At 46.1% G+C, this 24,057-nt stretch overlaps 1 protein-coding gene across 3 annotated transcripts in view; it reads left to right on the top strand.

The window, feature by feature from the left end:
* MAMLD1 (mastermind like domain containing 1) overlaps positions 1-24,057 on the top strand; it is a 78,664-nt gene that overhangs the window by 12,571 nt on the left and 42,036 nt on the right. The window lies entirely within an intron of this gene.

Raw genomic sequence — 24,057 nt, forward strand, 5'->3', positions numbered from 1 at the left:
GCGTCGAATTGTGCCTGCACTGCTGCCCTTGCAGTGCAAATTCAATGGTTGGTGCTTTCTCCCAGCCCACCTGGTTGCTGCCATAGGACAGCCGCGGGTGCTGGGCGAAGTCTGAGCTGCAGAACTTGCTTCAGACATTGAGTAAACAGCCTGGCGCTTGGCCCACACGGAGCAGCCGCAGTGCCCGGAGCAGTGTGGTGAGCTGTCCCCAGGCCAGCTCGCAAGGACGTCTGCGCGACCGCAGCACGAGTGCAGGATCATCGTGCCTCGCCGCGTCCGGGTGCTGAAGGCGGAGCCCGCTGCTGGCAAGCCAACTTCCCAAACATCCTTCTTCAACAGAAATTTGGGGTCTTAACCTGGCTCTGGGTTCCACCAACCAGAAGAGAGAGTCATGTTCTCTTTTATAGCTTCTCCGAAGGAAGGAGATGCAATTCAGTGTTTATAAAGGCAGACAGGAAAGTAAAAGATTCTTTGGTTCTCTTCTCACACGTAGGAAAAATGAGTCACTCTGCATTTCATTACCGAATAGGAGCTGATTTACCAGTGTGCGTGCTCGGAGATGAATGCCTGTGGATGAACTCCTATAGTTTCCTCCATGACCATGCTGCAAATGGGCTTCAGCCAGCTTGATGTAACTCGTTCCGTGGCCCTGTGCTGTCTTTTGAAATGGGAGCAGCACCCTTCTTGTGATCTCCCAAAGACTAGAAGGCTGATTAACATGGGAATTCTTGATTAGCTTTAATTTAGCTATACTTCTCCAGGAACATACACTTCCTGAATTGCACAAAGACTCTTTAAACACAAATCCCAATCTATGTACTGGAGATCCTCTTGGTAGGTGTGGTGACTAAGATTAATGTGTGCCTGATGCCTTTCATCTCCCAAGTACTTCACACAGAACAAGCATTTCATCTTCACAAAAGATGTATGCGTTGGGTGAAATAAGTTTTAATGTCTGTCTTTTACTTTAGTAGGCAGGGAAACTGAGGCAGTTAGATTAAAGTCGCTTGCTCATGGTTACAAAGAAGGCGAGTGCGGAAACTGTAATTTCTGGTTTCTATCCGTGTCTCCAGACTCGTGTCTCTTCTTTCTGAGAAGAAGCAGTAGGACAGACTTCGGAGTAAGAAAATCGTAAGAATGTGGTGAGGCAACTCAGCAGCTGTTGCAACTGCACCTGTGGCGCTCAGCTGGTGCCTGGCAAGTGATGTGCCGCTCTCCTCCCCTGGAACTGCAGTGTGTCATCCACCCAGGTGTCACCACAGAGTGCTGGTTGGGTCACCAAGCATCCGTAGACCATCCTTAGGCTGATATAATGGCTCAGTTTAACCACTGGTCCAGCCGGGCCATTGGAGGCCTAAGTATGTGTTGAGATTTCTGGATGGCTTCTGGAGATGTTCCCTTGGAGATGGAGTAGAATGTGATTGAATAATATTACTGAATTTTAAGCATGTGTGAAGTGATTAATATGGAAAAATGATTTTTTTTTGCCTCTGACTTGGGTAAGGCCCCTCACAGAGCTCAGGGCTGGGCCAGGGCCTGGGTCAGCAGCAGTGCTGTGCCAGCCTGAGCTACAGCCAGGCAGAGCACTCGGTGAGGGCCCACACGTAGATCTTGGTTTAAAGAGCTTCCTATCAAGATGAGTCAGTGGACCAAGCTCAACATCCGAGAAAGTTCTTATCTGAGCACGCATCTGTCCTTTTGAAAGAGAAACGGGGCGGCGTGCGGCCCTGCCAGCAGGCTGGCTGCGGTGGACGGCCCGGCCTGGTCAGGGGAAGCACGCGGCAGAGCGACCGCCCCTCGTCCCTCCGGCCCCTCATGAAAGAAGAAGGAGATTGTCCTTGTCCAAAACTGGAGCCTGCTTTGAGGTTGCGGCTGTAGAAGCTGCTTAGTTTAGTCTAGCACTGGCTATAAATCCCGTCCCCATTCCGTGTGGAGTAACGATTTTTAGGCGGTGGTGAGGGAAGGGAAGCGGGCGAGCAGAGCGGTGCCACCCCACTCTCCTTGCGAGGCCACGGTTCAAAATGTTTAATTAGTTGTTTCGAAACGGTGCCTCGCCTCCTCTGAGGGAGGAATGATGTATCAGCAAAAGCTGACCAAATTGATGTAGCAAATCAATTCTATGGTAATCCGTTTACTTAAACTTTGGTACTTAATTTTATAAGCTCTTCTCAAGTGTTCCCGTGCTCCTGTTCATTAGCCGGTATTCTTTTATGCTATTGCTTGGAGGTTTGTGCTGCAGATAGCAAAATGGCCAGACCATGCCACTCTAAACTGCCTCCAAATGTAATTCGAGCAGGTCTGCAATAACAGTGCTAAAAGAAGAGCTATTTAGTGGCGTTATTAATGGGCAAAGAGTTCAGGCAGGATTATGAAAAAGTAAATTTTTATTAAGAGTGGAGGAGCTAGAAGAATGGACTGATTGCCCTGAGTCCTCTGGGCCCTCGAGCAATCAATTTCCCTTTCTAGTATTCAGTTACTTGCTAATTGTATTGATTTTTATCAAATATGTGTACAAATCAATTTTATATTTTAGTGCTGTTAAAAGCTTCCTTCCTTCCTTGCAGGCAGTGGGGCTCTGATCATTCTCGTTGTCTTCTTCCTTGATTTTAGTGCTTTTATCTTAATGTGTATTTTCTTTAGGATGTGCATATTTTCCTTTAGGACTTTTCTCCAGACATTTGACCGGGTGGGGATTTTACACGCATGCTTAGGGTTGGAGCAAACAGACGTCACTCGATCAAGAGCTCTGTGGACGCGCTGGAACTGTCTGCTGAGGTCAAAATTGCAGGAAAGGGATGTGTTGTGTCAGAAAATGGGTGGGTACAAATGACCGGAGAGAGTGACCCCCCGAAGAGCAGGAAGCGCTGCTAGCACAGGAGATGAATTGTGTTGCAGAAAGGTTGCAACTGGAAACAAAGAGTGGGAGAAACGCTGAACATGGCGCACTCTGATCGAATAAACATGAAAACGAATGGGACCAAAATGCGACTCTGAAAATAATGCAGGCTGCTTTGTCAGCGTGGACTCCAGCATTTCGGAGAAGTAACTCACGCGCTTTACTTTAAGTGGTTGCTGGAGACTTCTCCAAGCAAAGGGAATGCATCAAGCTCTGAACAGAATAAAACAACATTCTCCATTTGTGTTTGTTTATGCCCATGGCGGTTTAAATTGTTCCTGTCAAGCTTACCTATTTTTTAGGATAGCACACACTCGCTCTCTTTTTAATGCAGGTTACACAGTTTGGAGTTGGGGAGAGTATCTCTGGCTTTTGTGTAAGCCTGGGAACTTGGCTCTCGTAATTGAAATGTTTGGGTATGTGCAGGCTGTCAGATCCCGCCCGAGAGACTTTGAACTTTCCGTGGTGTGAGCAATAGGCACGAGAACAAGAAAAGTGGGAGAGCAGAGCTCTAGCCTGCCTCTAACTGAACATCACGCTGCAGAGTTTATGGTGCTGTGCTTTCTGCTGTTATTGCCAAGGCACTTTAAAATAAAAAACTCATATTCTTTTCTTCAGGAGGGAATTGTTACACTAGCAAGTGTCCAGGTATATTCACATATCCAGTAAAATACATTTTTCATTAAAAAAAAAACAAACAACAAAAACTAATATAGTGGAAGAAACATAAAGCACTTTATATTTTACACTGATCGCTTCTGTCTTTTTTGCTCTGCTCCCTGCTTCTGCTGCTGTCCCTTCCTTGTGCAACAGCCCCAGCTGGGATCCCCAGTACGAACCACAGGTTTCGCAGCCGCTCCTGTCTGCTTGGCAGGGCTGTGGCACGGGGACGCACATCCGCAGCCGTACGTGCGCTGCGCCTCGCCAGTTTGGATGGCACCAGGGCAGCTGGGGCTGCTGTCGGGAGCTGCCAGCAGCAGCTCTCCGTGGCCCCACCGCAGAGAGCAGCAGCATCCTTCGCGCCCCGCCGCAGTTGGGCTGTGCTGCCTCGCTGCTGAGGCAGCTTTTCTCACTACCGGCTCTTCGGTGTTTCCAGCTTCACTGTAGGCACCTCAACCGTAATCACCGGGATAATATTTTAGAAGCTGGTTAGGAGAAGCCAGTCTCATTGTCCTTTGATCTCTGTGCACAGGAGGATTCTTTGCTGCATTCCCAGCTAGCGCAAGGCTGGCCGTATTCTGCTCGTGTCGGTGCTGCCTGCTCTGGAGGCTGGCAGGCGGCGTAACCTGCGGGTAGGGGCTCTCTGGGAAGGGAGCCGGTGCTAGCGTTGCCTCTGGCTTTGCATAATCTAGCAAACTGTGAGTACGTTTTTGTCATTAGGTTTCTACAGCACCTCTTGTATGAGAAATCACAAACTGGATAAGCTGTACGAGGGGTCATTACAGCAGAGAGAAGATAAACGTACCGGTTCTGCTGGAGGCTGTCCTCAGGCTGTTTGTTATGTGTCTCTAACACTGTCACTACATCACACACTTCCTCGATCTCCGTATTACCCTACAAGCCTGTCTAATGGGATCCTCTGTTGCTGATTCCGGCTTACCCTGACCTACTTCTTTCTTGTGTCCCAGCAAGCTGTCAGGAGCTATCAGAGCACTGGGAGCTGAAATAAACACTCACTGAGGGGAAAAGCAAGACTGTCTCTAGTGAATTTAATTAGCTTTCTTTAACTGGCTTGTTTGCTTTGTAAATCACATCATTTTTAGTCAAATTTAAGGGATAAAAAAAATCTGTAATTAAAATCAAATGATGCACAACCTTATCAAAAGGCAAGGGTTTTAGAAGTTCAGTACAAAAAGTCTCTTAGTTTGTAAACATTTATGGTGCTCTGAATATTTTAGGGAGAAGAAGGGTGAATTTGAGATGCTTTTTGGTTTGGGCATCTTTCTTCAGATAGGCGGGAGATCGTTTTTATTAGTTGATATCTTTACTTTTCTGTGAATTTGGAAAAAAAAAACTCACTGTTTTTTGGAATTAAGACTTGAGTCCTTTCATCAGTAGTGCCAGCTTACTGGATACAATTTTTGAATCCAAATAAAGATTCATAATGTTTCTTTCTGTCCTGTAGCCAAAGCTTTAGTTTACTATCCATAGTTTGAATGCATGCTGTTACGCGAGGCTGTGGTTTAAAGCATAGCATCCCTTTGCAGTTCTGTTGCGTTCCTCAGCATTAGCACTGAAATCATTGTAATTTTGGCTCTGGCAAGCCAATGAAGCACTGTCTCGGCCAGCCATCACTGGGCTGAATTTGAAAGTGCTTGTAGTGTGTTTATCAGGCAGTATGTTATGTCTTTAAGGTGCTTTACTGTGTTTCGGTATGGCACATATTTCTCTTAACAATTGATGTTCTTGCTCTTGTCAGCATAGAGTCTAATCCTCTTGCTGCTGAAAATGATAAAAGCCCTATGAATTCCTAATATGTCTTATCAGAATCTGGCCAAACTATAAAACGTCTGACCTCAACTTCTGATTCTTCTTCAGCAGAAATATGTTTCTTCCTTGCGTCACGCATACATATTGATAGAGCCTCCTGAGTACTCGGCTTACAGAAATACACCCATCCTTGTGCTGAGCTGCAACATGAACAGAAAAGGATTAAAGGATCACTGAGAAAGAGATGGGTATGGATGAATTTGCAGCGTGCAGAAAGGTGAAATACGGGATAAAATGACTAGCCAAGAGTTTGAAAGGCGTTCAGAATCTCTCACAAAGCCGCAGTACTTCTTCCAGTCCTTTGAAAAGGCTGTAAGATTGGCCAGCCCATAGTACCCCCCAGAGAATTACTTTTGGTAATAATTGCATTCAGGACTATAATGAGCAGCCTGATGGCTTGATGACTTCTGAGTAACTCTCCAGCTTTCTGCTCGCTGCAAGATTTTCAAGAAGGAAAGGAGAAATGTTCTTTCTTCAGAAGGAGTTTTGGAGGTCCCTTGGCTCAAACTGCGTGGGACAGGACACTGTGGTGGTGGGAGGGGTGAAGTTTGTACGGAATTGTTTGCAAAGGGAATATGCTGGCAGATTTCTATAGTTTTACAGAATTCAATCAAAACAAGAACAGCCAGGTGAGTGGGGTAAACCAGCAGCAGTCAGATGAAGTTAAGTGAACTAGGTTTGCTGACCTACAGCATGTAGAAATAAAGCAAGGAAAGCTGAGACATCCCGCTTGAAGAATCCGCATATCTTAAATGCCGCCTCTGAACGGAGACCAGAAAAATTATAAGTATTGTAACTTCAGAAAGTTTGCTTACATTCTGTTGCTTTACTTGATCCCGACTCTCCCTTGTGGATTGAGGTCTTAAGTATTTTTGGCATCTGAGCTGTGTAGAGTGGGAGGAATACACATACTTCTCTTGGGTCATCACTCCAGGGAAAGTGGGTGAGGTGGCTGTTGCAGAGCTTTTATCGTAGGCATGGGAGCAGACCTGTTAGATAAAGGGCTGTCCCTGGAGCAGGATAGATCTTTATAACCTGATCCAGTGTGAAGGGCAAGAAGAACACTGTGATCTCCCTGCCCAGGCAGGAGGGTGAGTGGTGGAGCAGTGGGGTGCCAGAGGAGGTAAGGCTGCATGCCCGGCTGGACCCACTGAGCGGGGCTGGCTGCAGCTGGGAGCCGGGCAGGAGGCAAAGGAGACTCCTGCACTGTGGGAAAGCAGGAATTTAGTGTGTTTAGCAGCAGCCACGTGATTAATCGCTGCGTGCCTGTCATCTCTGCGATAGCACCGCAGTCCCTCCATTCATCTCCCTGGCCTCTGCTCGGCGGGGAGAGCAGCTCCGTTCTCTCAGGGCACGTTTGCTCGTGGCAGAAATCAGGAGCGATTCTGCCAAGGAAGGGATCAGTCCCGACGTGTCTGGGGCACCGCTGTAATCTGAATAATAAACACTTAATTCCAAGCTCCTCATATTTGGCTGAGGTTGTTTTGTTAAATGATGCTTTGCTTAGAGGACACAGAAAGGGGCAAATGTTCAGTAAGACTTGAGTCGTTTAACTTAAATCAACCTCCTCCTACCCACTATTGACATATCAAGAGAACCAATGAGGCATGTTTAATTACACATGCACCGAGTTTACAATTAGTCTGCAGACGGTGATTTTTTTTTTTCTTCTGATGCAGCAAGGAGACATTTGATCCTGCAAAAGGCCTTATTAGCTGTAATACGAGCAGGTTTGGGGTTGTTTGGTTCGTTTGTTGTTTTTTTTTTAAATTCATTTTAAATGTAAGTGGAATGTTTTTTATCTTCTAGGTCAAATGATTTAATCTGATACTTTAATGTGACATGGTTTAGCAATCCTTCTGCTCCCCTTCTGCTTGTAATAAGTGACAAAAGTATGGCTTCTTGCCTGATAAATGGGTTAACAGTATTCACAAGGCGGGTAATAGAAATCCATATTAATAGGTGGAAATTGGCTCTTGATGCCAGGCAGGAGAGTCTAATGAAAGTATTATTGTTTTAGCTTCCAGCTCCTTTGGAAGCTGAAAGCTAAATGCCTGTATTACATTCTTATTACCTATTTATCACACCATATAGCTGAGTGGATGTTTATTAAATTACATTCATGTTTAATGCCTGTTTGTATACTTTTCACTGAATGTGTTCTCAAAGGAAATTTTCTGGAAGCGTTTCAGAAATGCACAACTATTTTCCCATTCTCTTTTTATAAAGTAAAACCATTGTTGCCAACTGTCAATATACAATTGGCTTGGAAATTAAATTGTTTCCTGCTAAGCTGTAAGAACCAGCTAAACCTACTCTATTTAATTTTGGAAATAAATATTTAAAAAGCTGAAAACACACGGTGTTCTTGGGTAGGGCTGACTCTATTCTAGTCTTTAAAAATACCTGAGATCCCAAGAGTTGGGCTTACCTAGTTTCTGCTTTAATTTAGCATTAAATTGCTTCATCAGGGATTTTACATATGACCTTCTGTGTGTTTGTGATTCTTTTGAGAATATTTAAAATAGTACTGAATACCATCAAAGATAAGAAGTTAGGAGCCCTTTTTTATTAATCTACCTACTTACGGCGCTTCTCTGGCGCTCCATTCTTGTTTTCTTCTTGAAGCATCACTTTCAGTTCATTCCATCTAGGTTTAACAAACCAAAAACCACAAAGCAACCCAGCACAGCTCAGGTATTCCCACACAACTCTGACCTGGAAAGCATCAGGGTCTCAAAGCATCTCATCAGGTCTCGCAGGGCTTCCTGCGAGGGAAGAGATCAAGGGAGGTAGGCTTTGCATTTTCTTCCGCCCGCATGGGCCACGGCCCGTCCCCGCGGCGCAGCCCCATGCCCACACAGCCCGACGGCTGACGCAGCCTTGGGCAGGGTGTGAGGTTGGTGAGGGTCAGGGCTGACAGCCTAGGGCTCCTGCTTGCATCTCTGCCCGCCGTCCTGACCTGCACCTGCCTCTCCACACCCGTGTCCTGCGCGCTGAAACCAGCTGAGAGGGGTGCCCAGCTTTTCCACAGGCCGTGTTTGCCGGTCCTGAGCTGCACGGGCCCGTGGCTGTAAACCTGTGGTGGTTTCCTCCCAGACAGGAGGTTCGACTCCTACTCTTACACCGAGAAATACCTGTAATGGGTAGGAATCCCAATCGTGCATTCTCTCACTTCACCAAGTTACTCACCGTCAGCTTGGCAGCAGCGGGCCTGGCACCGCCAGCTGCAGCGGCCTCAGCCCGAGGAGCGCGGCTGGCAGCGTGGGCTACAGGGCCGGGGCACCCATCAGCAGCGCCAAGTTCCTTCCTGAAAGGCTTGGATAGCTCTTGGCTGCTCGTAGGTTAAGTTTGGCATGGTATTGTGTTAGTCCTTCGGTGCGGCCTGTGGAGGAACGTGATGTGAACCACGCTTACTTGCTTATATTTAAAAAAGTCGGAGCTGCTCTACATGTTTCAGCTCTCTGCTGTGCAGACAGTAACACAAACACTCTCACTGCTGTCATGAGCAGGTTAATCGCTTGATCACTTTTACTAAAATTTTGCTGCTCTTTAAAAAGCTAGTCTTTGTCACTAGTGGGTCCTACAAATACACAGAAAGTGCATGTGCCTTCAAGTTGGAGCAACTGAAAAGTATTTTGTATAAAAGAATGTCATGTTCTGCTCCTCTCGATCCTGATCTGCATTATGAATTTTGCAAAACAATCCAAAATACTGTTGCAATCATACTACCTTTTTTTTTTCTTTTTAAATGGTGGGGGGAGAAACAATAAATCACTCTCCTGGACTATGTGAAACATATGAGAAGTAGCATTTTGAACAAATTTCAGCAGGCTTATTGGGTGTTCAAATTTCAGGTGTCTTGCATTAGCAAGCTACTATTAACGTTTTCAGAGCCACTGCAACTGTTCCTTAGATTTTATATTTATTTAAGAATATATATGCAATTTAAATTAGTATATATGTTTATAGAGAGAAACTCTGTTAAGCATTTTAGACATCAGAGGAATAGGCTCAGAGGAGCAGGAATTTGCACTGTTATTCTTTCAGTTTTAATTCCCTTAAGTTCCTTTTCAGTACTTGAACCTCTGCCTTACCTTTGTGTTCACTCAGTTTGATAAAGACTGTATGGACTAGTTTCGTTTCTGATTACGGCTGGTCTCTAATAGTTTTCATTCTTTTGGCTTCTCATATCCAGATCAATGTTTCAGTGTGTTTGCTGCGAGCACTGCAGGGAATGATTTTTCTCTTTTTTGTACCCCATTAAAACACATTGCAGCACTTTGCTGGTCCACTGTATTGTAACACTTGTAAATTATAGATCCATTTGAGTCGAAATATCTCTTCAAAACAGGGCATGCAGTTCTTTTTTGAATCATATTTATATAAGCATTGCATTGGATACTTTTTTATTGTTAGGTGTAGTGTAACAATACAGCAGAATTTATAGCGTTGGAAGGCAGTTGAAACATTTCCATAATACCGCTATCATTTTCTGACACATCTTCATCTCTTATCTTCTTCCAGGCATTTGTGATTGACTGTGTTCATTTTTTTGGTTAATGACGTCCTTTAAGATGAGACTTTGCAAATCGGTGTTTGGGCGAGTCTTTAATAAGCTTCTGTACTTTCTGATGTCATTTATCTTACTCTCCAACAGTTTGTGCAGAGTTAGGTGAACTTGGATCGACAGTCAACGCAAAATCTGTAACACAAGGTAGAGATCTTGTCGATCCTGCGCACAGCATGACAGCAGTGCGTGGGACTGCAAGCAAGAGCAAAACCACTGCGGGTTTCAGAGGTTTGGACAGGGAATTCCCACGAAGATTTTGTGAACCCCATCTTGCCTGGTAAGGCACAGCCCAGGGCCCTGGGAAAAGTTCAGTGACAGCCCTGCCTGAAGTCATGGGGAGACGGAGAAACTTGCACGTGGAGCATTTCTGTTGCGAGAGTTTGTCGGCGGCGTATTGATTGCGCAGGTCAGTGGTGAAAGGTCAGCAGCTCTGCTGTGTCGGCAGATAGAGACAGAGGAATGGCATGTTGAGGTCACATTGGGAAGGAATTCAGTCACGCCGAAGAAAGAACATTTTAAAGCTTTATTTACTCAAAAAGGGTCGTGAGGTATTGAGCTTGCACATTTACAAGCCTTCGGTGTAAGATTAGGAAGCCTTATTCTCGGCTTTCACTGGGATTTTTCCCCTTCATTTTACAATCTGTTTTTAGAGTTGAACAATTTTTAGCTTATCACTGTAATGCCTTCGCCTGCTTTTGTTTCTTGCAAAGCATTACAAAGATATTTCTTTGTGCAAAGAAAGACTGGTAATTTTTTATGAAGTACCAGATTTCGAAGAGATTATGCTCTGATTCATTTACATTCATTTTTCTTTCATTCGTTCAAAGTGCCTGTGGAGAGCTGAGTGCTGTTCATGCAGTTTGTTTCTATTGTGTTTTTCTTTTACGCTATTTGAAGGTAACTATTCCATGGCAGAGCTGCGATTTAACACATCTGAAAGGGAAGCTATGTTAAGGGCAGAATTTAAATCCTGCTGAAACCAGGAGGACTCAGGTCTGAACGAGGTAATTACACTGATTATCAACTGGTGTATGCTGTGGTTTCGACAGGCTGTGTAAAAACATTCCTTTTCATTTTATTTACTCCATTAAGAACCAATTTAAATGAAAGCTAATAGGCCATTCTGATACTTTGAAAATGTTCCTATCCAAACAGCTGAATTTCACATTTTTAACTAACCCGACACAGATTTTATTTGTGCAGATAGGGTGTTAAGGAGATAGCTAGCTGTTTGCCTGAGCTGGGAGCTGCAGCACCTTCCAATAAGCATGGTATTTCCTCAAATGCAAAGTCCTCTTCCAGACCTTCTCTGCGCCCAAATTCTGGTTAAATCAGGGAAGTGATACATAACCTTTTCAGCCCAGGGAGCCCACCTCGAGACAAGGATAGCGGGTGGAGAGGCAACTCTGCAGCCCCTTGAGGATGAGGGTGGCAAACAACGTGCTTGTTTGCTGTCTCAGGTTTGGCATAACGGCAATGAGAGAATAAGATTTGCGTTTATAGAAGATGTGAGAAAATGTTTGTGTGCTGGAGACAGGGTTGCTTTGACTGATGATTTTAATATTGCCACTTATTCTGGGCTTCTAAACTCCAAAATTACATTTAAAAAAAATCCATGTCTCTTTCTCCAGTGATTCAAAGCCCCTGAGTTTATGATCAGGGTAGATTTTTTAATATTTTAATATTAAAACTAATAAATCCTACCTGTTAGATCTTCCAAGACTGCTCAGGTAGGCTGCTTCCCCCTGCCATCCTTCCTGCAAAGCACTTTGTGAAGACCAAAGCGCGTGTTTTCACACAGGTCAGTGCAGACACGTACATCTTCTCTAGTGGAGGTGCCCGGGAGCATGTCCAGGCACTGGAAGCATCCCACCAGGAGCTGGGGATGGCACCCACAGCCCCCATGTGCACCCCCTGCATCTGCTGCCAGCCAGTGCCTGTACCTTGCTGCGAACACTGTAACACCGCAGTGCTTCTCTGCCTTTTGTGGCTGCCTTTTCTCTGCTCTTGGACCATGGGTATGGATGGAGGATGATGGTGTCCCTGACGGAGCCATTGGGGCCAGCATTTTGGGTGAAATTTTCAGCATACAGGGAAAACAGCTGTTCAGAGACTGTGACCGATGTGATGCCAAGTGCAGGGATGTGTTATGGATGCGTGGTGCAGCTGAGATTCCCTGCAAGTCTCAGTGCTGGAGGAGGGGGTAAAGGGCGTGCGTCGGGTAGATCAGTAGCAACTGTAGGAAAAGAAAGACCAAAGTGAAAAACAACTGAGTTTTAGTTTAGTTTATTAAGGAGGAGTTTAGAGGCCGCAAGGGATGGAGTGTTACTTGCCTGTAGTTGCAGATTCACACCCTGCTCAGTCCAGAAGTAACAGCTACATGTTGGCATCTGAATGCTGCTCAGTCACCTGCGAGGTACGAGCTGGGGAACTACTACACTACTGCAAACGCTGGAAAAGTACCTCCATCTCATAGTCAAAAGCTTCATTTAAAAAAATAAAAAACCACACCACCAAGAAGCCAACCCAGCACTCTCGTGTGGGGCAGCCCGAGAAGGGAGCTGCCGGAGAAGGCGCGGAGCTTGCACATACCCGGCTGGCAGCCCTGGCCCCGGCACGGCCAGGAAAGCTCAGGAGCTGCAGCTCCCTCCTTTTTCATCAGGGCAGGGCCCCAAAACCTGAAGCGAAGCCTGGGGAGCAAACTCCTCCAGGCCACAGCGCAGCAACTTGCCAGCACCGTGCCCAGAGCACCGTGACCGTGTTTGCTGGTGTGCTTGCGGAGAATCGGGGCTTTGTCTGCAGAACTCCTTTCGCCTTTTCTTTTCTTTCTGAAGTTTTCAATCGCAGACCGGGAAGGCGGGGGGCAGGGGGGCAGGCTGTAAAGATGAAGCAGCTTGTGAAAAGAAAGCTGCTGAATGGGCAGATTGTTTTATCTGGGTGGGTTTTGTGTTCCCGGCTCCGTGCTGCAAGGGAAGGTACAGTAGGAGCAGCGTCGGGGCTGCTGCCTTTCCGTGCCAGCCAGCAGCTCTCTGCTCCTCCTGCTGCTGCTGGGGCTTGAAGGCCATGAGCGTGTGCCATCTTCCTCCTCCTGCCCCAAGCTTCCAGCTTCGTGTGCCTAACAGTCCGGAAAGTAAACTGGAAAGTTATGGACAAATCATAAGCATGAGCATTCGAAGGAGGTCTGAAAACCCAGGGTGGGAGCGGGGAACCCGACTTGGTCTGGCATCATCCGAGTCTTCTCCGGCTGCTCTCTGTTCCTTTGGAAAGCTCCAGGCCCTGCCGTGCTCCCGACGTGTCGGCGGTCTGGTGTGCTGCTGAAGCTGAAGGGCTTTGTGCTCTGCAGGAACGAGAGCAAAAAGGGGTGTGTGACTTCTTTTCAAAACAAAATAAAATAAAATAAAAGTGATGGGGAATTGAGTGCCTCTGCTTCAAAGCTGCGGGGAGGGAGGGACAGGAAGGTGAGGGGTGTGTGTGTCCAGAGGAAAAAATCCTGATTAAATAAGTGCTGTTGATTTGTGGCCCTGGAAAAGAGAATTCCTCGTCTGATGCGACTGCTTGTTTTCTGACACTGAGCTGTGGCTGTGAGACACCGAAATCTTCCTCAGAGGTGGGGGGGAGAAAAGCGGGTGCTGGTTTCGTTTGCGCTGAAATAATCATTAAAAAAGAAGGGGGGGCTTAACGCAGCCAGAAGTTTTCTGGCTTTTCATCTGAGCACCAAGTGCTGCAGCATCCCCCCACCTCCAAGGTAGCAAACCAGTTAGCAGGAGCCTCGGCAAACACAATGGCTCTATCTTGCTCTATTATGCCACAAAGGAGTGGCTTGCTTAATCTCCGAAATTAATAGAGCAGAGAGGAAACGGCTCTTAAAGAGATGTGTGTCTGCTTCCTTCCTGTTCATAGAACTGGGAGCCTGGGGCTCTGAGGTAATGTCATTTCACATAACTAGAGGGCTCTTCTTATAAAGGACAATTACAGTAAGTGTAGCGAGCCTGGAATTTTTGACTTTTCAATGTGTTTTTTTTCCTGCTCTGGCGGTGGGGATTTCTCTCTCAAACCTGACATATTATTTTGGTGAAAGATGATGCTGTGACAGAGCTTGCCTCACATTTGACTTTCAGGAGATCCTGTATTTTTTTTTGTCTGCCTCTCGTAGTGGTGGCATCAGAGAGAAACCAGGCTGCTGCTCCCTTCCCTGCCATGCTTGGTGCAGTAGCCTACGTTCATTTTGAGCTCCTGTCTTAGGAGAACGTCAGTTCAGCCGGATGAGTGGAGTGCAGCCTCATAGAACGGATCCTTTTTCACACCGTGTCGGCCCTTCATAGCAGTGTGTTACTCTTGGTGTGAAGCCAAATTGACTGATAAGTAACAGACTAGGCTTCCTTGCATGTGACCAAGGCTGCTCACGTCTATCCAAACATTTTAGCTTTAGGAAAAAGACCTTGCACGTAAAACAGCAAACCCCACCTAGCCGTTATTGCTCCAGCATGAGGGAGAGAAGAGAAAAATGTGCCTTGCCAAGAAGCCTTCAGGACTTTAATTGCTTCAGGGAGGACAGGAAGGGGTAGAACAGGCACCTGGTAGACCAGGGCTCCTGGGTACCGCGCTGCCTCCATCCCCTTTGCCTTGGGAGCCGGGGGACGATGCTCGGCGCGTTTCAGGAGCTGCCTTTAGTTGGACAGATGAAGCTTTGCTCTGCTTCCACGCCGTAACTTTTGTTAATAATTTATGTGTGATATTACACAGTAGAAATATCTAACACTGCATTTTAAACTGCTGTCTGGAGTGGCATAATGCAGCCATGTTGTGTATCTTGTGAATTTATTAAAAAGCAGGGATGCAAGAAGTGTTTGTTCTGGGTCGCAGTCAGAGGGAATCTGCCATATAATGACTGTCTATAAAACGCAGGCCAGTCCGTTCCCTGCTAGCAGCACCATGTACTTTACATACGAACAATGGTGGGTTGCTTTGCAGAAAATGTGTTTTTGATATAAAGATTATCAGTGCTGCCACCCTTCTTCCCTTCGTTTATTATTGGACTCACTGCAGCAAAATTGCACAGCTCGAAATGCTTTTTCAGCTTTCATTCGGCTGCATGGTTTGTAATGACTGTTGCGAGCTGGGGAAAGGAGGAAGTTTAAATTTGGGGCAGTTGTGCATCTATCCACAGCTAACGAGGCAGCTAATTTCTCTGCAAATTCAATCCAGCTTTACCACAGTTGTGGCTGTAGCTTCAAGTATGCTGTACTATTTTTCGAGTTGTTTCTGTACCTTTGCTGTCACCTGCATGTGTTCAGCTCCGTTATTTCAGATTTTCTTTATCTGGAAGGTGAGACAGAGACCCGGCTTTGTATCGATGCTGCTCACGGTGCTGCACGTCCGTAATGCCTTACGCATGCCCTCCGCCCCGGGCTCCTGCATGCCACCCAGACAGGGCCTCCAGCAGCCTCCTGCCTTCTAACGCAGTAAGAAAACCTCCAAACCACCACGTTAACAGCCTGCCCTAGGTCTCCTTGGGTCGATAAAGCTTAGCTTGAGAGTTACTGCAAGCTCTTTTGGGCAGGAACGTGAATTTTACCCAGTTTGGGGCAGGTACCTAGCACCGTGTCTGCCTCAGGAGGAGTGACTGTGATGCATGCAGCACTGAACGAGCGCGGATGGCAGCACAGCACAAGGTGGGATCGCTACAGTTTAAAATAGAAGATGGCATAATGAAGTTCTCAGGCTAAACGCCAACATAAAATTAGCATTTAACCTCCCCCTTAGTATTCGCCTGTTAATTGGGTGTCACCATCTACATTGGCATCGTTTTTAGAGACTGTTGCAGCAATTATAACATGATTGAAACACATCGCCTGAAATTATAATATCCATCAATGTTTTCTCCTGGTGGGGGCTTAGATCTTCCAGCCCACAGCTGGGAATGGTGTTGTTTTGCTTCTATTATAGACCTCCAGACGCATACGCAGCCTTCAGACATAGAAGAATGTGTCTGCAAGGTGAAATAATAAGCATATACTAGACGTGGGATTATAAGCCTATTTAAATGACAAGAAAAACTTGGGGGGATAGGAGGGAAAGGAGGGAATTAGATGACTTGTACTGACACCCTCCTCCACCCTCAGTTAGGACTTCTCTTGCCAGACCAGGGTTTTTCTTCTTAGAGCCTGGTCCAAGCATCCCGCAGAAGCTTGGAAAGAGATTTCCTTCACCTCCTTTCTCTGGACTTCTTTTTAACTAAATCTCACTGTGGTGCCTGTAGTGAATTTTTATGTCAAGTTTCACCAATTTGTCAAAAGTTTGCCCTTCTGGCTGCTCACCCAAAAAAGACCTGGCCCCAAACAGCTCCCCGTTGTCGCTGTGTCTCTCTGGGGGTCCCCGTGAGGTGGGGGCCCATCTGGCTGTGTATGAGAGCCCTGCCCTCCCCTTACCCCCAGCTCCATCTCGCTCCCCCCACGTAGCCAGTGCAGGGCTCGGAGGCGGCTGCAGCTCGCTGCGGGCTCTGGGGTCCTGTGCCGTGCACCACGGCAGTACCAGAAGGCAGGCAATTTGCATTTTAATAACTCCCTCATTATGTATTTGTCTGATCTTGTCAATATTTTGCATCTTTTAAATTTTGCTGACTGCAGACGTTGTGGACTATCAGGTCGATAATTAGATTGCCTGATTTTAAACACCTCGCTTGTAAACCAGAGCAGCCCACTTCGACAGCCCAGCGCTTTGGGTGCAAACCAGCTGTCCTGTACATGGAAGGCAAAAGATTTGGGGAAATCATTGCCTGCAGATTTCCTGTTGTTTGGAGTTCCTTGATGAACATACTGAAAGTGGGGGTGCTGATTCTTTTTTCAAAGCCAAAATTACAGAAGTTAAATCTTCAGCACGGGAGGTGGCATCACAAGTGAGTCGAGTGAGCACCAAGTTAGGATTGCCACAGACTTTACCTTCAGTTTATTCTACCTAATGAGTTTTTTGTTGTTGTTTCACCTAAAGCTTGAGCTAACGGCAAAAACATTAAATGCAAATTGCAGCTTTAGGGCCCCCTCTGAATCTCCCCGCACAGCTTGCGCCGCAGTTGCTGCTGATTGTTGTCTCAGGCTTTGGATTACAAATGTTGGTGTTAGACGCAGCTTTGTGTGTAGTGCAGCCAGCGGTGCTGCATGGGGGTTTTAAATGGGTCAAATACTGTGAATACAGAAGCAGCAAACTCTATGTACACAGGTATGGAGCTTATAAAAGATGCAGTGATAGTTCTTTCTCAGAAGAGCCCCAGAAGATGGGCAGAGGAACACCTGCTGAAATCAGCAGAAAAGTTTCCAGCCATTTCTGCAGTCCAGGTCCAGGTGTAAAACAGAGCAGAGATCACTCTGGATAGGGAATATTGCAAAAACAGTAGCAAAGAGAGATTTTCAGGGAGAAAAAGACCGGGTCATGCTTTTATTTAAAAAATATCACTGATGAGCACTGAGATACCCTGAGAGAAACGCGTTTGATCCAAGAGGCAGTGGAGAGCCTGGACCTGAGACCTGCCGTTGGCATCATCAGGTGGCAAAATGGGCTTCAGGGTACAGCTGTGCAACAGGGCACCAGGAGAAGTGCACACAGAAGTAGGCAAGTTCTGCTCCTTTAAATCCATAGCAGGAACCAGGGGAAAGTTGTATGCAGGTGTTTTGGAGAGGGAGGCAAAGCAGCGTGAGAGGTTGCATTATTTCTCTTACTGTAAATAGCTTTTTGTTCAGCATGGAAAGACAGCAGCTCTTCCTGGGATTGTTTGCCGTCCTCACGTGACGGTTTGGTGGTTCAGCTCGGTAATGGAGCAGGTTTCCATTAAAAGTATTCAGCTGCTTGGCAGTGGTGCGCTTCGGAAACCAGGACCGCATTATGTGCTGGTGAGGGCTGCTGTTGCTTTCTCACTTGGAGAAAAGCATGAACACGTTTTTAAGAGGCAACAAAAATTCCTCCTTGTTCTTGGGCTGCCCTTATTGTTGAGCACAAACCAGTAGCAAGTTAAGGGCAGGTACTTAAGCAGAGAAGTTAGCTCTCCTTCCCTCCCTCCTGCTCAAGGCAAGAACTCGTGGAGATTTTAGAAACAAAAGTTGAATCTCTTTTTTTCAGAAACCCCAGACTAACAGAGCACAACGTCCTCCCACCGGCTCCTGCTGCAGGTTGTGCTGGAATCGGGCCGCGTGCTTTGCCATCGGTACTTGCAGCTCTTGCCCCGCAGTTCGGGCTCACATTCCACGTTAGAAATGCTGTATAATAAACGAGCAGCGTTTGTTTTCAGGGAGTTGCTCATATTGACACTTCTGAGTTGGTGTCTGTCTCGCTACAGAACAGATTTATCTCGCGAAAATAAGGAAACGCCATGCAGAGGAACACGCAGTGTGCTGCTGGGAAAAGAAACTTCCTTAAATGCAAAGTCCACCCTCGTGTAACCCTGTTTCTCCCATGTGTTTGTTATTCTTGGTGTCTGGTTAAGCAGTAACGCAGGTCTTTAACGTGGGTTCAGTATTGGGAGTTACTTCTGACAGTCGTGACAAAAGGTAGCACGGGCTGGATTCTTCAGAAATGACCAGCAGCGTAAATGTCATGGTGAAGATGCTAGATGGTTTTTTATGAGCTGTAAATTCGCTAATGATATAATGATATAATCTATATAATGATATATTGGCTGTTTTCTTGGCAATCAATAGAAAACACAAAAGGGTAAGATAACTGTTGTACAAAGACAGGAGTAATCCAGGAAGCAGGAGATGATTTTTTTTTTTTCATTTGAGGACTGATGAATTGTGGTGCGTTTTTCCTTTAAAGATACACTTGACATTTATCTTTCCTTGTTCTCATGTAGTTAATGGGGAGGCAAAACAGGAAAACTGCATTTCAATTTAAGGTGTTGAAGAAAAGAGGGGTAGTTTTATTAGAGAAAAGCATGCTGTGTCTTATTCTACCTCCTCACTCCTTATGCTGTGATCTTCACCTGTGATTATAAAATGCTGCCAGGTTAGTAATGTGCTTTTTTACATCCATTATCCAAATGATTGTACAAAGAAGCAAGGTGAAGGACTCTGTCTTCATTGTTTTTCTGCTTTGGATTTTTTAATGGAAGCAAATTTAAGATGAACATGAAAGGGAGAAATTTAATAGCTGAAGCCTAACTCCTGGGTTTAATCATAGTACGCCTTTCTGGGGCATCAGCACCTCTCATGTCTGTACAGAGCTCCAGAAATATCGGTTCTTAGCAGAGGTACCAGAAGGAGTACAAAATAGGTTGAGGTTTTTAATTTTTTGTGGTTCTTAAAAAAAAAAATAGTGGTTGAAAATGTGCAATTTGTTTCAGCATTGAGTACAAATAGGTATGATGCAGGAGTCAAGCCTCCTTCATAAAAAAAAAAAAATAATAGGTAAGGCATTCAGCTTTTTATTTGTACTTGGGCCTGTGTCAGCTTCAAATGTGTGTAAGAAAGGCTGTACAAGTGCAAGGCCAGGTGCTGGTGCTGCTCAGACACGGCACGGAGTGGAGGGGGAGAAGTGCCGTGAAACGTGAGGCTGACGTTTCCTGCCCGTTTCCTACATCACGTCGGGCGAATCTGGTGGCTGAAGCAGAGGAAACCAGGTACAGTTTCTCTGCAGTCCCCGCAAGCAACCTCAGTGGGAAGTAGGTTCGTTTTGAAGAACTGGAGCTCTGTGCCCCGAAGCAGCCGCACGGCTGGCTGAGGTGCGCCGGGCTGGCCGTGCCACCAGCGCGACGGAGGCTGGTGACGGTGACACCAGGGGTGGCTCTGCTGAAGCCGGTGCTGGGTCAGACGTTCAGTGTTGCAACTGAGAAGTTGGCTCCATTGGGATCTTGGGAACGGGAGACTTACGAAACACGTGTCGATGCTTAATGATGCATGCTGGAAATATTGTCGGGGCCCAGACTGAGCTGGCAGGAGCTTCGCATAGTGATCGGGATGGAGGTGAGGGGTTACAGCCACGGCAGGCGCTTGGAAGTAATCGAGTTAGTCCTTTTGCAGAAGCTTCCCTGAGCTACATTCCCTGCTACAGAGCAGTACGTGACAGCCCCTGTGCCACCGAAATGAGGTGTTACCCTACCCTCCGCCGCTGCCAGCAGTTCCAGGCGGAAGTGCTGCAGTCACCTCAGGCGGCTCCCTGGAGACAAAGGGACCCTCTGCTCCCTGGCCTGGGGTTGAACTGGCGCTCTTGCAGTTCCCTTAACGCCCTTCATCTCGAAGGTGGACGTGGACACACCGCTGTTTATTATGGCTTTTGTGACAAATCGGAGCACTTCCAGCAAATCTAGGCGTTTGCTCCCGGTTTTGGAGGCCCGTGCAGTTCTCCAGCGGCACTCAGCAGGGCCATCCGACGTGACCGTCGTTTCCTGATCGTTGCAGCAGTTATGTCCCCACCAGGCCGCCTAACTGTAACTGAAAGAGGAAGTTTCTTCCATGCTTTCAGAAAAAAAATGAAAGTTACTGGCCCTTTAGCTCTATTTTCCTTCAGGTTTGCAGAATTTGCTGGGAATGCCCACGTGTGGCTCTCCTGGGCTGCTTCCCAGGCAAGTCGGGTTCCTTCTGCCCCTTCCCAAGGGGGCACAAAGGGCATCCCCACACACATGTCCGTGGGCAGCTCGAGCCCATGGGGGAGAAATAGCTGTCTTCTTGACAAATCGGTGGATTTGGTGACAGCTGGGCTAAGTTAACACAGAAAAAGAGCGTTAGCATTTTACCTTCATCGATTTCCAACACTGGAAGAAAAAATACATTCATGGGCTTGAAAACTTTAAGGGGAAGTAGTGTAATTCTTGTGGGTAAACTGAAATGTCATAACTAAAAGACAACAACAGTTTTTTCATCCTAAACTAGGTTCATGTAGTTCAAATGCTCTGACCTTTAAAAAACATGTTTGCTCATCTCTAGACAGCATGTCTATGTTAGAAAATGGAAGGGTAATTTACTGTTGATGACCAGAATTATGCAGTGAGTTTTCCTGTGGTATCACTACTGCTTAGGAAGGCCAAATCTTGCAAACTACAGTCCCGAGTTGAGGAGCCCTCAGCAGGGTGGAGGGCATGGGATGTCAGCCTCACATCTGGGTGTGGGGAAGCCTCCACTTGTTTAAAAATTAAGTCTTATAAGAAAGGGCTCAGAAAAAAAAAAAAAAAAACTGTGTTTTTTTCTTTTCTTCTTAAGCCAGCGCTGCTGTTACATAATGTGAGCACTTCAGATGAATAGCTCTGATATTCTTGATACACATGCAGGATTGCAAAGAGGAGAGGAGAGGGGAGGAAATCTGCAGATGTGTGTTGCAGACCTAACACACAGTAAGTGCTGCTGCCCAGCCGCTGCTGCCTGCGCGTCTCAGCCTTGCTCTGATGCCACCCTCCTGGCCCTGGGGCTGCTTCCCCTGTTCACACACCACCCAGGAGCACGGCCATACCCGCGGCAGGGCAGAGGGAACTACTGAAAGCAATTTTATTTGGAAAGCCCCCTTACCATGTGAAGAACTTTCATAACAGCATTTGAAAGCCTGTAGTAATGGGAGAGAAAGGAAGTGTAAATGGGGAGATGGAGAGCCTGTTTGTGAAGCACTCACAAGGTCTAAGGTTTTCTAAGGAGTTTCATGTTATCTTGTCCCCTTAAAATTAAATTGGAGCCAAGTGTCTAGTTCAACTAGGCTCATCTGCAAACCTCAGCTAAGGCACTTCATGAAAAAAATAGTTCCTTTACGTAGTTCCTTTCCCTTCACCTTAACAGAATATCTGGGATTCCCGAAGCGCTCCCTCTGTATGTCAAGATACTAGAGGCTGTTGTCTCTGTATGCTGCTCCAGCTCTGTGTGGAAACCATTTCAGATTCGAAGTTTCAGAGATCAATCATCTGATTAGTACAGCCATTCCCATGATGAGTTCTTTCTCTCTTTGTGGTAAACCTGTAGTTTTGAAACACCTCATCCATATGACTCTAAAATGCTTCCTCCACACTCAGACTTGACCTAGCTGCTATGGTTGCATGTTGGAACTGGTGATGCCGTAGACATTTTCAAAAATACCTCTAGAGAATGAAGGAACAGGCTTGGGGGCAACCCAAGCCTTCCAGGAGGCTCCCATGAGACAGTCTGAGTGCAGTCAGCAGGCAGGTTTAAGCTCTTCCTCCCCTACACCCCCACAATACGTCTCCTTCATAGTTCTACACAGAGACCAGCACCACGTAAAGTATTCCCAAACCGAGCAACGTGCTTCATTCTGTGTATTCAAAACTACCTCTTCTGTTATGACAGATAACTACAGTCTGGCTACAAAATCTGTAACAGGGATTGGTAACCCTCCAGGATGATACTTGGCACTCAAGAGCTAACACATGTTTTTGTTTCACGAGCATGAGCCTAATAAAATGGCTCACTGGTTTAAGATGCCTCTTTGTAAAAACAAGATGCAGTTGGATTTAGAAATTGTGATGATTTGGCAAGTTCAATTATTAACTTCTCTTGCAGGGTTAAACTTTGACCAGAAATTTGCCATGAACCCATGGACACATCCTGCTAGGAAACAACATGCAGAAATCCTTCACTGTCCTCCTTGATTTATCTGCACAGAGCACAGTCAGGGTGTAGAGCTGTATTTTCCCCCCGAGGAAGTCACAGCAACCTCCATCCCCTCCACAGGGCAGAACGCTCTCATGTTTGCATGTTTTAATCCTTCGATACAGTTCTGCTCTGCTCAGGACAGTAGGAAACCTTGTCTGGCCATGGATTGGCCTCTCATATAGTCTGCTTTCACCGTGTTTCAGGAGAAAAATTGAACATGATGAAGAGCCTGAGCTATGTTAGCTATGCAGTGTCCTCTGGGATTGTTTTTTGAACACAGCAGCTAAAGATAGAAGTGCACCACAGAGATGCTAAAAATACTGTCCAACTCTACGGTTGTTGTTTAGCATTTGGAGTGCTATAGTTGGCCTTACGCAGACAAAGGGAAGATGCAGTTCTGCAATTTGAATATGCAAATGAAATCCTGATCTTGCAAATGTGCAATCATATGCTTGAATCTGAAGAGACTGCTTGTATTCCTGAAGTTAAGCCCTGGCGAGATTAAGAGTTTAATCAGTCAAACACAGTGTCACCAGAAGTTCGTGTGATTGTAGGGCATTGTGGAGGCTTTACTTGAAAACACACACCAAAAAAATCACTGTGCGTGATTAAGATCAGATTTGTACATTCCACATGTTGATACTCAGAACAATGCTCTCTCATAAATCATCTCTTATTAACAGCAGGTTGCAAACTGTTTCTTCTTTACGTTTATATGCATGATATAGTAAACATTGTTTTAATATCAGTGGGAACACATGCTATGCTTCATAGCCTTCAACTGTGTGACCTTTAAAGGCAGAACAAAGGCTTAGGAATTAGAGTTTACATAAAACCGAGAAGTGTGGAGAGCTTGAAAGGCTGTGTAATTCACTTCTGCAGCAAGAACACCATTTTCTCTAACATTGTTTGCACAAGTCAGCATTTATGTTGTCAATTTGCAGTGATGAATGTGTGATTAACACTGCATCTAGGACAGAGGGGAACTGGTATCTGTAACAAGTTGAGAGGTTCTGTGGTTAAAAATCTGAGTAACTGAAGCACCGCATGTTCTGCTGGAGAGAATTCTTCCAAATCCTGCGTATTTTTAATTCACTCCTTTAGTTAATAAAAGAGCAAAGAGTGAAATCGCATCCCTGCAGAAGCCAGTGTCCTAAAATAAATATTTAAGTGAGGCCAGGATTTCAACGGCTTTTTTACAGGATGAGGGCTTCGGGGCTGGGGTGCCTTTGGTTTTGTTTTTTTAGCAACAGTGTTTTGCAGAAGCCCTTTAATGGTCCTTGGGTAAGTAAGAGGTAGCGTTGGAGGAGCGTGTGCTGTAGGAGCCAGAGGCACAGGCTGGTCCGGTCATCCCACTGGTGCAGGAAAGAAGGCTGCAAATAACAGGCTGCCTATGAGCCGTGTTCCTGTTCCAGAGCGGGTACACTGAGAATGGCGGAGCTGCTGTGCAGGGAAAGACGGAGCCTTCAAAAGGAAGCCGTCAGAGACAAATATTCACTGCCAGACTCTTCTGCTTTACCAAA

This window comes from Anser brachyrhynchus, assembly GCF_964034855.1.
Source record: "Anser brachyrhynchus genome assembly, chromosome: 13".
NCBI lineage: Eukaryota > Metazoa > Chordata > Aves > Anseriformes > Anatidae > Anser > Anser brachyrhynchus.